Raw genomic sequence first — 12,293 nt, forward strand, 5'->3', positions numbered from 1 at the left:
GGAAAGCGTGACTAATTCTGTAGGAGGAGCATGGGGGATGTTGGCAAAACGCTGACACTTATCACATTTGAGCACGAAGTCTGTCGCATCCTGATTAAGAGTAGGCTAGAAATAACCAGTGCGAAGTATTTTGTGGGCTAGAGACCGGGCGCCCGAATGATTACCACAGATACCCTCATGGATTTCCCTCATCACGTAGGTTGCTTGAGCAGGATTGAGGCATCTGAGGTATGGGCGTGAAAAAACCATGTTTGTATAAGAGGTCGCCGACAAGAATGTAGTTAGACAACCGGGCCCTGACTTTGGCGGCCTGCTGTTTGTCGGCTGGCAGTTCCCCCGTTGTCAAGAAGAGAGAGATATTGGCCGCCCAGGGGATAGGTTCGTTTTGGAGAAAGTAGACTTGCTATTGGTTTGGGAAAATGGCAGGGTGAGTCTGGTACTCGAGGCGGACACCATGGCTGAGGTCTGACTGGTCGGCCGAGGCTAGCTGAGCCATTTCATCGGCCTTGGAGTTTTCTGTCCGAGGGATGTGCTTGATGTGGAAATTGCTGAAGAGGCGAACGAGAGGGAGTGCAATGTCCTTGTAAGCCGACATTATGTCGTCCTTGGCATCGAATTCCCCCGTGATTTGGCCGACAATAAGCTGGGAATCGCTGAACACTTGGATATGGCTGACACCAATGTCTTTGGCTAGGCGGAGACCTGCTATCAATGCCTCATACTCAGCCTCATTATTGCTTGTATCAAACAAGAAGCGGAGAGCACATTTGAAATAACCACCCTCAGGGGCGGTGAGGATGAGACCAACCCCGTTGCCTTCTTTGCGGGATGATTCGTTGACGTTGAGGGTCCAAGAATGGGGGTTTTCTGGCTCAGTTGGGGGTGGTGGAGGCGGAGGAGCTGTGGTTGGAGTGGGATTAGTGAATTCCAGGATAAAATCAGCAACAGTCTGCCCCTTAATTGCTGTCCGAGGCCGGTAGGAGATGTCAAACTGGCTGAGTTCGACCGACCACTGCATAAGTCTACCAGAAAGCTCTGGTTGTTGCATTATCTTTTTCAATGGTTGGTCAGTGAGGACCACAATGGAATGGGCTTGAAAGTAGGGACGGAGCCGTCTGGAGGCGGTGACCAAGGCCAAGGACATTTTTTCTAACAATCGGTAATTCTGTTCCGTTCCCCTAAGAGCCCGACTGATGTAGTAGACTGGCCGTTGGACCGAGCTGTCTTCCCTGATAAGAGCTGCACTGACTGCGGTGTCCGACACCGCTAAATAAAGGAAGAGGGGTTCGCCCGTGATTTCCTGAGAAAGGAGGGGGGGTTGACCATGCACTGCTTCAACTGCTGAAAAGCCTCTTCGGATTCGTCCGTCCACTCAAAAGTTTGCAGAAACACTTTGAAGAAGGGGAGGCACTTATCCGTTGCGCGTGAATTGAAGCGGTTAAGGGCGGCAACTCAGCCAGTAAGTCTCTGAACCTCTTTAACCGTTCTAGGAGACTGCATTTCAATCAAGGCCTTGATCTTTTCAGGGTTAGCTTCAATGCCCCGCTGACTGACCATGAAACCCAAGAACTTCCCAGATCCTATGCCGAAGGCGCATTTCTCCGGATTAAGCTTCATTTGGTACTTTCGTAGGGTGGCGAAGGTCTCTCACAGGTCGGCCAGATGATCTGTGCAGAGCTTACTCTTGACTAGCATATCGTTGACATATACTTTCATGTTCTGGCCTATCTGGTGATGGAAGACAGCATTGACCAACCGTTGGTAGGTGGCCCCAACATTTTTCAACCCAAATGGCATCACACGGTAATGGTAGGTACCTCGATCGGTGATGAAGGAGGTGTGTTCCCGATCAGACGGGTGCATCAGAATTTGGTTGTACCCAAAGAAGGCATCCATAAAGCTGAGCATTTGATAACCGGCCATGGCGTCAACCAGCAGATCTATGCAAGGAAGAGGGTAGCCGTCTTTGGGGCACGCTCGGTTGAGGTCGGAGTAGTTGACATAGAGCCGCCATTTACCATTGTTCTTACGGACTAGGACCACGTTTGACAACCATCTAGGGTAGTCCATGTTCATGATGAATTGTGCCTCAAGGAGCTTATCGACCTCTGCAGCAATGAGAGTATTACGCTCTGGATGAAAGATGCGCTGCTTCTGGTGGAATGGTCAGAAGTGGGGCTCAATGTTGAGGCGATGAGTTATGAAGGAGGGGTCAATACCCGGCATGTCTGAGTGGGTCCATGCGAATACATCGTTGTGTTCGATCAGGAGGGCAGTAAGGTCGGCCTTTGTTTAGGTAGATAGTTGGCTGCCGATCTTAGTAGTTTTTGTTGGGTTGGTGGGATCGATGGGGACCTCGATAAGTTCTTCCACTGGTTCCCCCCTAACCAGCTCGTCTTCGTCTCTAACATCGAGTCCCTCAATGATCACAGCCTCCTTCAGCTTGACTTCTTTGAGTGAGGCGACATAACATTCTCTGGCCACGGTCTGCTCTCCCCTCACTGTCCCGACCCCCAGATCGGTGGGAAACTTGATGGCAAGGTGGTAAGTTGATGTGATAGCTTGGAAAGCATTTAGGGCGGTGCGGCCAAGGATGATGTTGTAGGTAGAGGGGCAGTCGACAACAAGGAAGGTGGGCAACTTGGTGGTCTGCCTCGGGTACTCGCCGATTGTGATAGGGAGATCGATGGAGCCGATGGAGGTCACCCAGTCACCAGTGAAACCGACCAAAGGAGTTTAGAGAGGGGACAGACTTTTTTTCCCGATCTTGAGCTAGCGGAAGCAGTTGAGGAAGATGATGTCTGAAGAGCTGCCGTTGTCTACGAGAACCCGTCTGACCTTGTAGTTAGAGAGGAGGGCCAAAATGACGAGGGGGTCGTCATGGGGGTAACGAATGCCTATGCAATCGGCGTCCATGACGGTGATAGGCTCGGTCCACTGCCTGGGCTGTTTGGGGGGTCGGTCCAATGTGGCAACTTCTTTGTCTGAGCCTTGCTTTATTTTTCTGAGTTCTGCCCACTGAGCTGAGCGGGATGGTCCTCCACAAGCAAGCCCGCCGAAAATAACTCTGATTTCTCTAACAGGTGGGGCAGGGTGACCTTGTGCCCGAGGTTGCTGTGGAGGGCGATCATGACCTTGGTTGGGTTGGGCTGGTTGTCAGGGAGGGGTACGCCGGCGGTTGTTTCTGATGGGTTCAGTCCGTTGTCTCTACTGAGGGCGAGTTTCCGTGAATCGACTGAGACGTCCTTGGCGAATCAAGCCCTCGACCTGATCTTTGAGGTTAACACACTCCTCGGTATTACGATCGTGGTCTTGGTGAAAGCGGTAATATTTGGACTGGTCTCTCCGATTGAAAGGAGTCTGTGACGGTTGGGGCCATTTGAGGGGGTAGTCCCGCTGGATCTGATTGAGGACTTGTTCGATGGGGGAATTGAGGGGTGTGTACCGCTCGAACCGGCCGGGCGGTCGGGCCGGGGCTGACCGGTCGGCTCGGGGGGGTCGGTCGGTATAATGCGGTGTTTGGTTACTATACTGGGTGTTTCTGGTTTCTGAATCTTTTCTCTTCTCACTGGGGGTAGGATTTTTGGCTGTAGGGTCTTGGCGAGCGGCTAGGGAATCTTCGGCGTTCATGTATTTTTGGGCTTTGGAGAGTAGGGTTGCCATGGAGGTCGGGGGGTTTTTCGAAAGGGAGAAAAAGAAGTCAGATGACTGTAGGCTGGCCATGAAAGCTATAAGGATGACCTTGTCATCATTTTTCGTTACCTGTAAGGCTTCAGTGTTGAAACGGGTAACGAAACTACGCAGCGACTCCCCCTCGGTCTGACGAATGTTGAGGAGTTGGGTTGCCGGACGTCGCTGGCGCTGGGCTCCGATGAAATGGCTGAGGAAGGAGTCGCTGAGGTGCTGGAAAATGGACACAGAGTCTGCTGGTAGTTGACTAAACCAAAGTCGAGCGGACCCCTTGAGTGTCACGGGGAAAGCCCGACATATGATTTCGTCAGGGAATGCATGGAGGATCATGAGGGTTCTGTAGGTTTCCAAGTGGTCGACTGGGTCCGTTGTGCCGTCAAAAGAGTTAATGGTGGGCATTTTGAACCTTAGAGGTAAAGGTTTGTCCCAAATGGAGGCGACAAATGGCGAGTTGGCTGTGGTAGAGGGTTTATGTTGGTGTTCTGCATGACTCCTTAGAGTTGGAGCTTCATGGCTCGGAGTTCGGCATCCCAGAGAGGGATGTTGTCACCACCGGAGGGCAGCGGGGGTTGGACGCTGCTGGCCTCTCCTTCAAGTGTTGGTGCCAGGACCGATGGATGCGGGACTTGGGGAGGTGGATTTATACCTGGGGGAGGGGGTCGCAACCCTTCCAAGTTGGGTGGATAGGGCTGCAGGATAGTATGGCTGGGGGGTCGTTCTTGGTTGGGGGGAATATCTGGGGGTGGTGGAGGAGGCATAGGAAGGTTTCTTTGGAGTAGAGCATTAATCAGGGCTTGGTTTTGCTCGGTCAAGCGGTTAATGCTGTTGGTGAGCTCGGTAAAATACGGTGGTGGGTTATTTGGATTGGGAGGGTCGGCTTGATGATCGGGAACATTGGGATGAGAAGCCACGGATCAAGTTGTGACCATCCACCTTCACAGGTGGTAGGAGGGAGTTATCGGGAGAGGGTCTTCGGCGACAATGAGCACAACTGGCGCACGGAACAAGAAATGTTTCCCCCAGACGGCGCCAACTGATGATACAGTTCGTTCCACGATGGGGGAACGGGTCGGACTAATCCGCACTCCTCAAGCCTATGTCCGAATGACCAAGCTCGCCAGATGACCTGCACAAGAGTTCAACGGGGAACCAGCAAGTTAGAGAGAGAAGTGGAATGTGTAGATAGATTAGAGACAGAAAAGCTTAACCTTCTTTCTGTCTTCGACGTCTGCTTATATCTTCTGGTAATCATTTCGTTGTCCCTTCCGACTTATCACCTTGGCCGAGAGTCTATGCTCTAGCTTGCCTTGTGCGTTCTGTCCCGACAGAGAGGGCTTGTCGTAATAAATGCTGTAAGGGGCTTCATTAATGGCGATGTGCAGTGGCAATAACTTTGCAAATCTTTGTCTGCTGATGTGGTTTGCCCTTCTCTTGCCATGTGTCTTGGTGTCATTGGTTCTCATTGCTACGTGAGTGTTGGGCTTTAGTATTTGAGATATGTATTGGACCCTAAGTAGTGGGCTATAATCTTCATGGGCTTACCCATGTCAGTGATAATAAAAATCCCTCGCTAATAGTGCCAAATATATATATATATATATATAGCTTATTACAACAAGAAGTTGGCCGAATTATAGTAACGGTTTCTATAATTTGGGATTTGTTTTATTTTAATTCTTAATCTTTCAATTTTGATATATTTGATTCTGAATTTTAAATCTCGTTTCAAATAAGGACAGTTAAAGACACTATTATTCCATTTTAAAGGCAAAGTTGTCAATATAATAAAATATAAACTAGTTTGATAAAAATAAATGTCAAAAAATTATTTTTAAATTTTTTAAAATTATTTCTATCCACTAAAGATAAAATTATATAAAAATAATAAATCTTTTACTTTTTTATTTTTTTTACAAAATTAATTTTTAATATGTATTTGGATGATGATCATGTAATATGTTGCTATTTTTGTTGATATTTTTCTGTGATTATCATGTAATAAATAGTTGTATTTGTTGTTAACAGATATAGAAAGATTGGGAGAGCTATTCCCCCTACTGTGTTGTGGCCCTTATGGAAACATAGAAATGATTGTATTTTCAATGATTCCTCACCAAATCTACCGGAACTGTATGAACTAGTCAAGACTAGAATTGCAATTTGGCTAAAACCTGTCCTCAAGGAATATCATTTACTAGTTCAGGATTTTATTTCTAATCTCAAAAGCATCAGGTATTGTTTGGGAGGAAGAAGGCTGCAAAGTCTTGGTGGGTGATAATAGGAAGAGTCAAAGTCCTAATATGTTGTTCTGTTGTGCTCAGCAGTAGAGTGCTGAACTGCCATACAAAGTGCCATGCTATTTGTTTTGAATGTCATGCTATCTATTTTTGGTGTGTAGTTGCTGATTGCAAATTATAGATTGATGTTAATAGAGAGAGGTGGTGTGCTGTACTAATATGTTGGGCTACTTGTGAATTGATGAACTGATATGGTGACTGTTAAACTGTGATAATATTGTAGAGGAGTCTATCTGATATGTTGGTCTGCTTTGCTCAGCAGTGGAGTGCTGATCTGTTATGCTAATCTGTGGGTTGCTGAATTGTAGAGGTGACTACTATGCTAACCTGTGGAATGCTAAATGATCTGGTGACTGCCATGCAGTGCTATTGTTGTAATGGAGAGGAGATTCATGGAGGATTGATGTTTTGTGAAGATCAGAGGAGAGTCATGGAGGTTTGTTGTTTATCTGTGGGTATGCTATTGTGTATAGTTGGGAGTCATCCTAGCAGCTGCTGCAGATATGGAGTGTGCCATTGAGTTTTGAGGCTGCATAGTCCTAGTGATTGTTGAAGGGTGCGATGGTTGAGTAGATCTGTGGGTCTGCTACGCCCAACTGGCTGCTATGCTGTTGCTATGTTCAAATCATTTCAAGACTTGTATAGTTAGTCTTGGCTGCATAGTTTTGTGGCTGCATAGTCTTGCTGCTTTGTTGCTTTGTTCAAATATAGTGAGGAAATTGGTTTCTGCTGTGTTACACTATCTTGGATCTAGAATGGTGGCTGAATGGTGGCTTCTCCAACCTACTCTGGCAGCTGCTGTAAGAGTTGATGGAGTTGGTAAAAGGTGCTATTGGTTTTTTGGGGGTGAGGACCAACGGAAGATGGAAGAGTGTGAGGCATAGGGAAAAATCAAAGTTAAGGTGCTCTGCTACTGTGACAAGCCTGGCCTTAGTCTTAAGTTGGACTCATTTAGGGTTGGAGTTATGCTATCAACCTTAGTCTTAAGCTAGTGTGTGCTATGCTCTGTTGCTGATGTTTTGTTGTTTGGTCTAGGGGCTTTTTGCAACAGGTCTTATTTTGTTAAGGTGCTAGTTAATGGGTCAAGTATTGTGAGATTCTAGGACTTGGTGGACTGATGGAGATGAAATCTGATATGCAGTTTTTGCTGGTGGATTCATGCTGTGTGCTGTTGCTGCATGCTACTAGTTTGGGAAGCTAGCTGCAAGTTCTCTAGGCTTAGCAGTGGGCTATTGTGGGAGCTGATATGTGTCCCTTGCTGTGAGCTATTGTGTCTGCTAGGCTGATAGGGATCTGTTGGGTGATTCTGGGCTAATAGCAAAGTTGCTGTTGCTGCTGATAGCTTGGTCTTTGTCCTCTTTTTTTTTTTTTTTTTTTTTTTTTTTTTTTTTTTTTTTTTTTGGGTTTGGTTCCTCACCAAACTCCTAGGGATGAGCTTGCAAATGATTGAGCTCTCTTCTCAGTGCCAACCTAGTTGGGATTGGGTTAGTTTGCTATAATGCATGCTGCTCTTCCCCTCCTTTATTTGATGTAATCTCATCTTTTATATGGTTTTTTCATCAATAAATGTCTCTTTTTTGCTGATAAAAAAAAAGAACAGATATTTTTGGATGATTATCATGTAATTGATGCTTATTAGGTTTTTAATGTATAATCAATATGTTTAATATATGAAATATTTTAAATTTTAAATTTTTTTATTTAATGGATTAGTTTAATAATGACATCAAAATTGTTGCCATGTTTGACTTTTAAAAAAATGGAAACTAATTTAACGAAATTAAATGTAACAAATATTTTAAAAATTATTTCTACCCTCCCAAAAGATAAAATTATATAAAAATGATGTGTTTTTTTTTTTTTTTAAATTTCTTTTCACCAATTTAATTTTTAGTTTCTTAGAAATTTTTTTTGAAAATACATTCTAATAAACTAAACCAAATAGAATATTATAACTAAGAAAGTTTCAGCATTATTCATTAATAAAAAGGCCATTACATTTCAAATAACATACAAGGTAACCAACACAAAATAAGTTGTATGGTGACTTTGCCCTTGAAATAGACCGTTTGTAAAGAAAAAATATGTTTGATTGTCCTTATTTAGAATAAGATTCAAAATTCAAGATCAAATTTATTACAATTGAAAAGTCAAGAATCAAAGTGGTACAAGTCTCAAACTACAAAGACTATTAGTGTAATTCGGCCCAAGAAGTTTACCACGGCAAAAAGTGTTTGTAACTCATTAACTTTAAGCGACTATAAAGTGGGAAATTCTATTTACACCCGCCTAATTAATTTAGGGGACATACTTAATAAAACTTTAATTTAATGACAATTATATCCTAATTTAAAATGACTATAATAGACATCCAACAGCACCCATAATATTATATGCAAAGCTTCTCTGTACACATCTCTTAAAAACAAAAAAATCTCAATGTACACGTTTTGAGTTAAAAAAATAAAATAAATAAACCATACTTTTTCCATTGTTGTCACTTTGCTTATCACTCTATAAAATTATTTTTTCACTGCTCCACTTAAATATAATTTCCCCTATTTTTCTTCATCTGCCCACATTATTATCTCTTTGAGTGGCTGGCTGAAACGCAGCGTTACAATAATGACCCTGAATCGAAACCCACGTTCTTTTCCAGTGTTTGAATCTTCATCTCATAATATTCCAAAGGAAGTGAGAAAAGGCTAATTCCCAAAGAACCGAATAAATTCATAAACTGTCGACAACATGGAATAGTTTCGGAACTACAAAACCGAAAATGATAAATGTAATAATAAAATGATAAATGGAGTGCACATAAATTTGAAAATGATAAATGCAATAGCAAAATGATAAATGTAATAGGAGAATGGAAAGATTTCTTACCTTCAACACTATTTTGGAGGATTTACAATGGTCTTCAATGGAGGTTGAATGGGGGTCTTCTATGTAAGTCTTCAATGGAGGAAATATTTCACTTCAGACCAAAGTCTTCAAGGGCGTGGGTGGGTCAATGTGGAAGTAAGGTCAATCAAAAGTGTGTGGAAAAAAGGTTAGTGGTGTGTGTATAATGGTTATGAGTGAAGGGTGCAATTGTAACTTTAAGTGTGTAAATTGAGAAAATTAATTGATAATCAAATTATTAGATGTGTGTATATTGAGAAAGGATGTGTCCTGAGCTAATTACGTGTGTGAAAATAGAATTTCTCCTGTAAAGTGTCATTTCAAAAAATGTGCAAAACTCAAAAACTTTAGCAACGTAATAGTACCATCACCAAAAAAAAAAAAAAAAAAAACAACGGGCAACAATCAAAACAATTAGCGACGGTTAAGTGTCCAACCAAATAATCATATTATTTTTTTTATATGATGTTATTAAATTAAGTTAATATATCTATACTATTAAGAAAGGGAACACCTTAGTTGGTGTCCTAAAGCCATTCTCCACTTTAATGCCAAGTGTATCTTCTACTTTAATGCTAAATGTCCATTTTGTCATTAAAAAAAAAAAAAAAACCATTAGACAAATAATGGGTATGAGACTTGAACTATAGACAAATAGTATAATAAAAAAGACTCTTATCATTTGAATTAAATACAATATATATAATAAATATTTTATTTTATTCTTACTTATTTAAATTGTAATGCATTGCGTGTGTCAACCGCTAGAGTATATATATATATATACTATATATAAAGTGACGCCTTCTTCTTATGCCAAGGGTCCCTTATTTCTCTAAGAGAATATAAAATATTAAACATTGAGGCGGTGAAAAGCACTTGAACCTAAGACTATTGGTCTGGTAAGTAACACTTTTACCTCTTGAGTGATAGACACTGCATGTTTTTAAATTCAAGATCAAAAATATTTTACAAATTTAACAGCACACCCATCAGGTGGACACACATCCACTAGTATATATATGTATACTATTAATAAAGTGAATAACTTAATTGGTGTCCTGAAGTCATCCTCTACTTTAATGCCAAGTGTCCATTTTGTCATTAAAAAAAAAAAACATTAGACAAATAATGGGTATGAGATTCAAACTATGGACAAATAGTACTCTTACACTTGAATCAAACACAATATATGTGATAAATATTCTATTTTATTTTTACTTATTTAAATTATATATGCGCTGTACATGTACCAACCACTAGTATATTAAACTTGAAGTGTATCTTACCATTGAAATTTCGCCTCATCTAGAAACCTTTTCTCGCGTCTTCAGCTGGTTGCTTCGACTGTGGGTTTACATTAATCAATGTGATAGAGATATGCATATATTTTTATAACTTTTCATTGATTTCTATATATATATTTATTCATCTCTTGGGAAAAAAAACATTTAGCCACTTAATTTATGTGAGGGTACAAATGTGTATTAGTATCTTATACATTGTTTGATTCACAAATAAGGGACGAGGTAGGATTAAATGTGCCCATCTCATCCTCGGTAGGATTTTGAAAATGAATTGATACAAATAATCCCATGCAAATTAGAATCAAGTAGACGTGTGTTGATACACATGAATTGATACACATTTTTCTATAAAAAGTCAAAAAGTTAGTCCAAATATTTATATTTTTTTCGTCAATTTTTTAATCTAAAAAGACAAAAAGTGTACTTATTTAGGACACCCCAAACAACCCCTTACTCTTAATCCAAGGAGATGAGATTAGATACCAAAGAAAGATAAGTCCCTACTGTTAAATTGTCAAAACGCCATTGTGATTTCTCTTGGAATTGGTTTGATAATTATTTTTTAGTAAGTTCTCTTTTTATTTTTAATGAAATTTTTTTTATAAAAAAAATTTCAAATAACTCTTTCCCTTTAAGACATAGACGACTAAAAAATATAATATTTTTTTAAAAAAATGTTCAAAAAGTTAAATACAAAAAAAGTAAAATAATTAGTTTTTTAGTAAAAGAAATTTCAATAGATGTATGGGGAAAAAAATATTGCAACTAAGAGTAATTGAAAAGAAATCATTTTTGAGCACAAATAATAATAAAAAAAAAATTACAACAAATTTCAGAAAAAATTAGGCTCTATTTGGTTTAATTTTTCAAAAACTGTTTTTAAATAAGTTTTCATTTGTATTTAGGAATTTTTTTTCTTCATATTTTAATTAATTTTTTCTTCATATTTTTAGATGCACTTAATCTAAATGCATATAAAAAGTATGTGCATTTTTATAATTGGATTTTTACAAAAAAAAATAGTTGACTAAAAACAAACAAAACTCAAAGAAAAAAAAAAAAAAAACTATGTGCATTTTTGTTTGAATTTTCATTTTTATTTATTAATTTTTTTTCCTCCTACATTTTAGTCAATTTTATTTTTATATTTTTAGATACATCCAATCTTGGTGTATCTAAAATGTAAAAAAAATAAAAAATAAAAATAGAATATAAAAAAAGTTCATTAAAAAGAAATGAAAACCTATTTAAAAATAGTTTTTAAAAAATAGAAATCCGTATATATATATATATATATATTGTGAAAAGTGTGGTGGGATTAACAATATTTTGTCTACACATCAAGGGAGATGAATGTAATTTATCTAAAAAAAAGGTAAAATACAAATACATCATTGAGATTTACTCAAAATATAAACTACTTTTTATAGTTTTGAAAATTACAAATACTATATTGTAAAAAAAAATTATTTAACAAAATGAATAGAAAAAAATGAAATTTATAACTAATTTTCTATACAACAATAAATTAATTGAATTGTTAATTGAAATATATTTATGATAATATCAAAAATTGTCAATTAATTTAATAATTTTTTAATAAAATGAGTCATTTGTTATGTTATTAAAAATTTAAAAGAGCGAGATGTAATTTCTAAAATTATATGCAGTCATATGTATTCATAGATTGTATCTGTAATTTACCAATAAATAAATAAATAACGTGATGCGTGACGTCAGCATCAACTTCCCAGTAGTGTATATATATTGGTATTCAAATTTTTTTCATATATTGGTAAGAGGAAATATCATTTTGCTTCCCAAATTATTACACATTTTTCAATTTGACTCCCATATTTCGATTTATTTCAATTTAGTACCTAAACTTTCAACTAGTTGATCAATTTAACCCCTGTCATCACATTCTGTCTACAATTTGATGGAATGTGTTGACGTGGTACTAAAGTTCATTTGGAATTTTATTTTACCTCCCAAACTATACCTTAAAAATCAATTTACCTCCCAAATATAAAAAAATTAAATTTGAATATTTAATGAATAATTTTTTATCTCAATAATGAAAAAAATAAATTTT

The 12,293-nt window shown here is 38.9% G+C and overlaps 1 pseudogene; it reads left to right on the plus strand.

Moving 5' to 3' along the window:
- The first annotated feature begins 797 nt into the window (after positions 1-797).
- Positions 798-12,293, plus strand: part of LOC114257244 (perakine reductase-like) — an 82,413-nt pseudogene continuing 70,917 nt past the window's right edge.

The sequence above is a fragment of the Camellia sinensis genome, chromosome 5, assembly GCF_055761805.1.
Source record: "Camellia sinensis isolate YWXY chromosome 5, ASM5576180v1, whole genome shotgun sequence".
Lineage (NCBI taxonomy): Eukaryota > Viridiplantae > Streptophyta > Magnoliopsida > Ericales > Theaceae > Camellia > Camellia sinensis.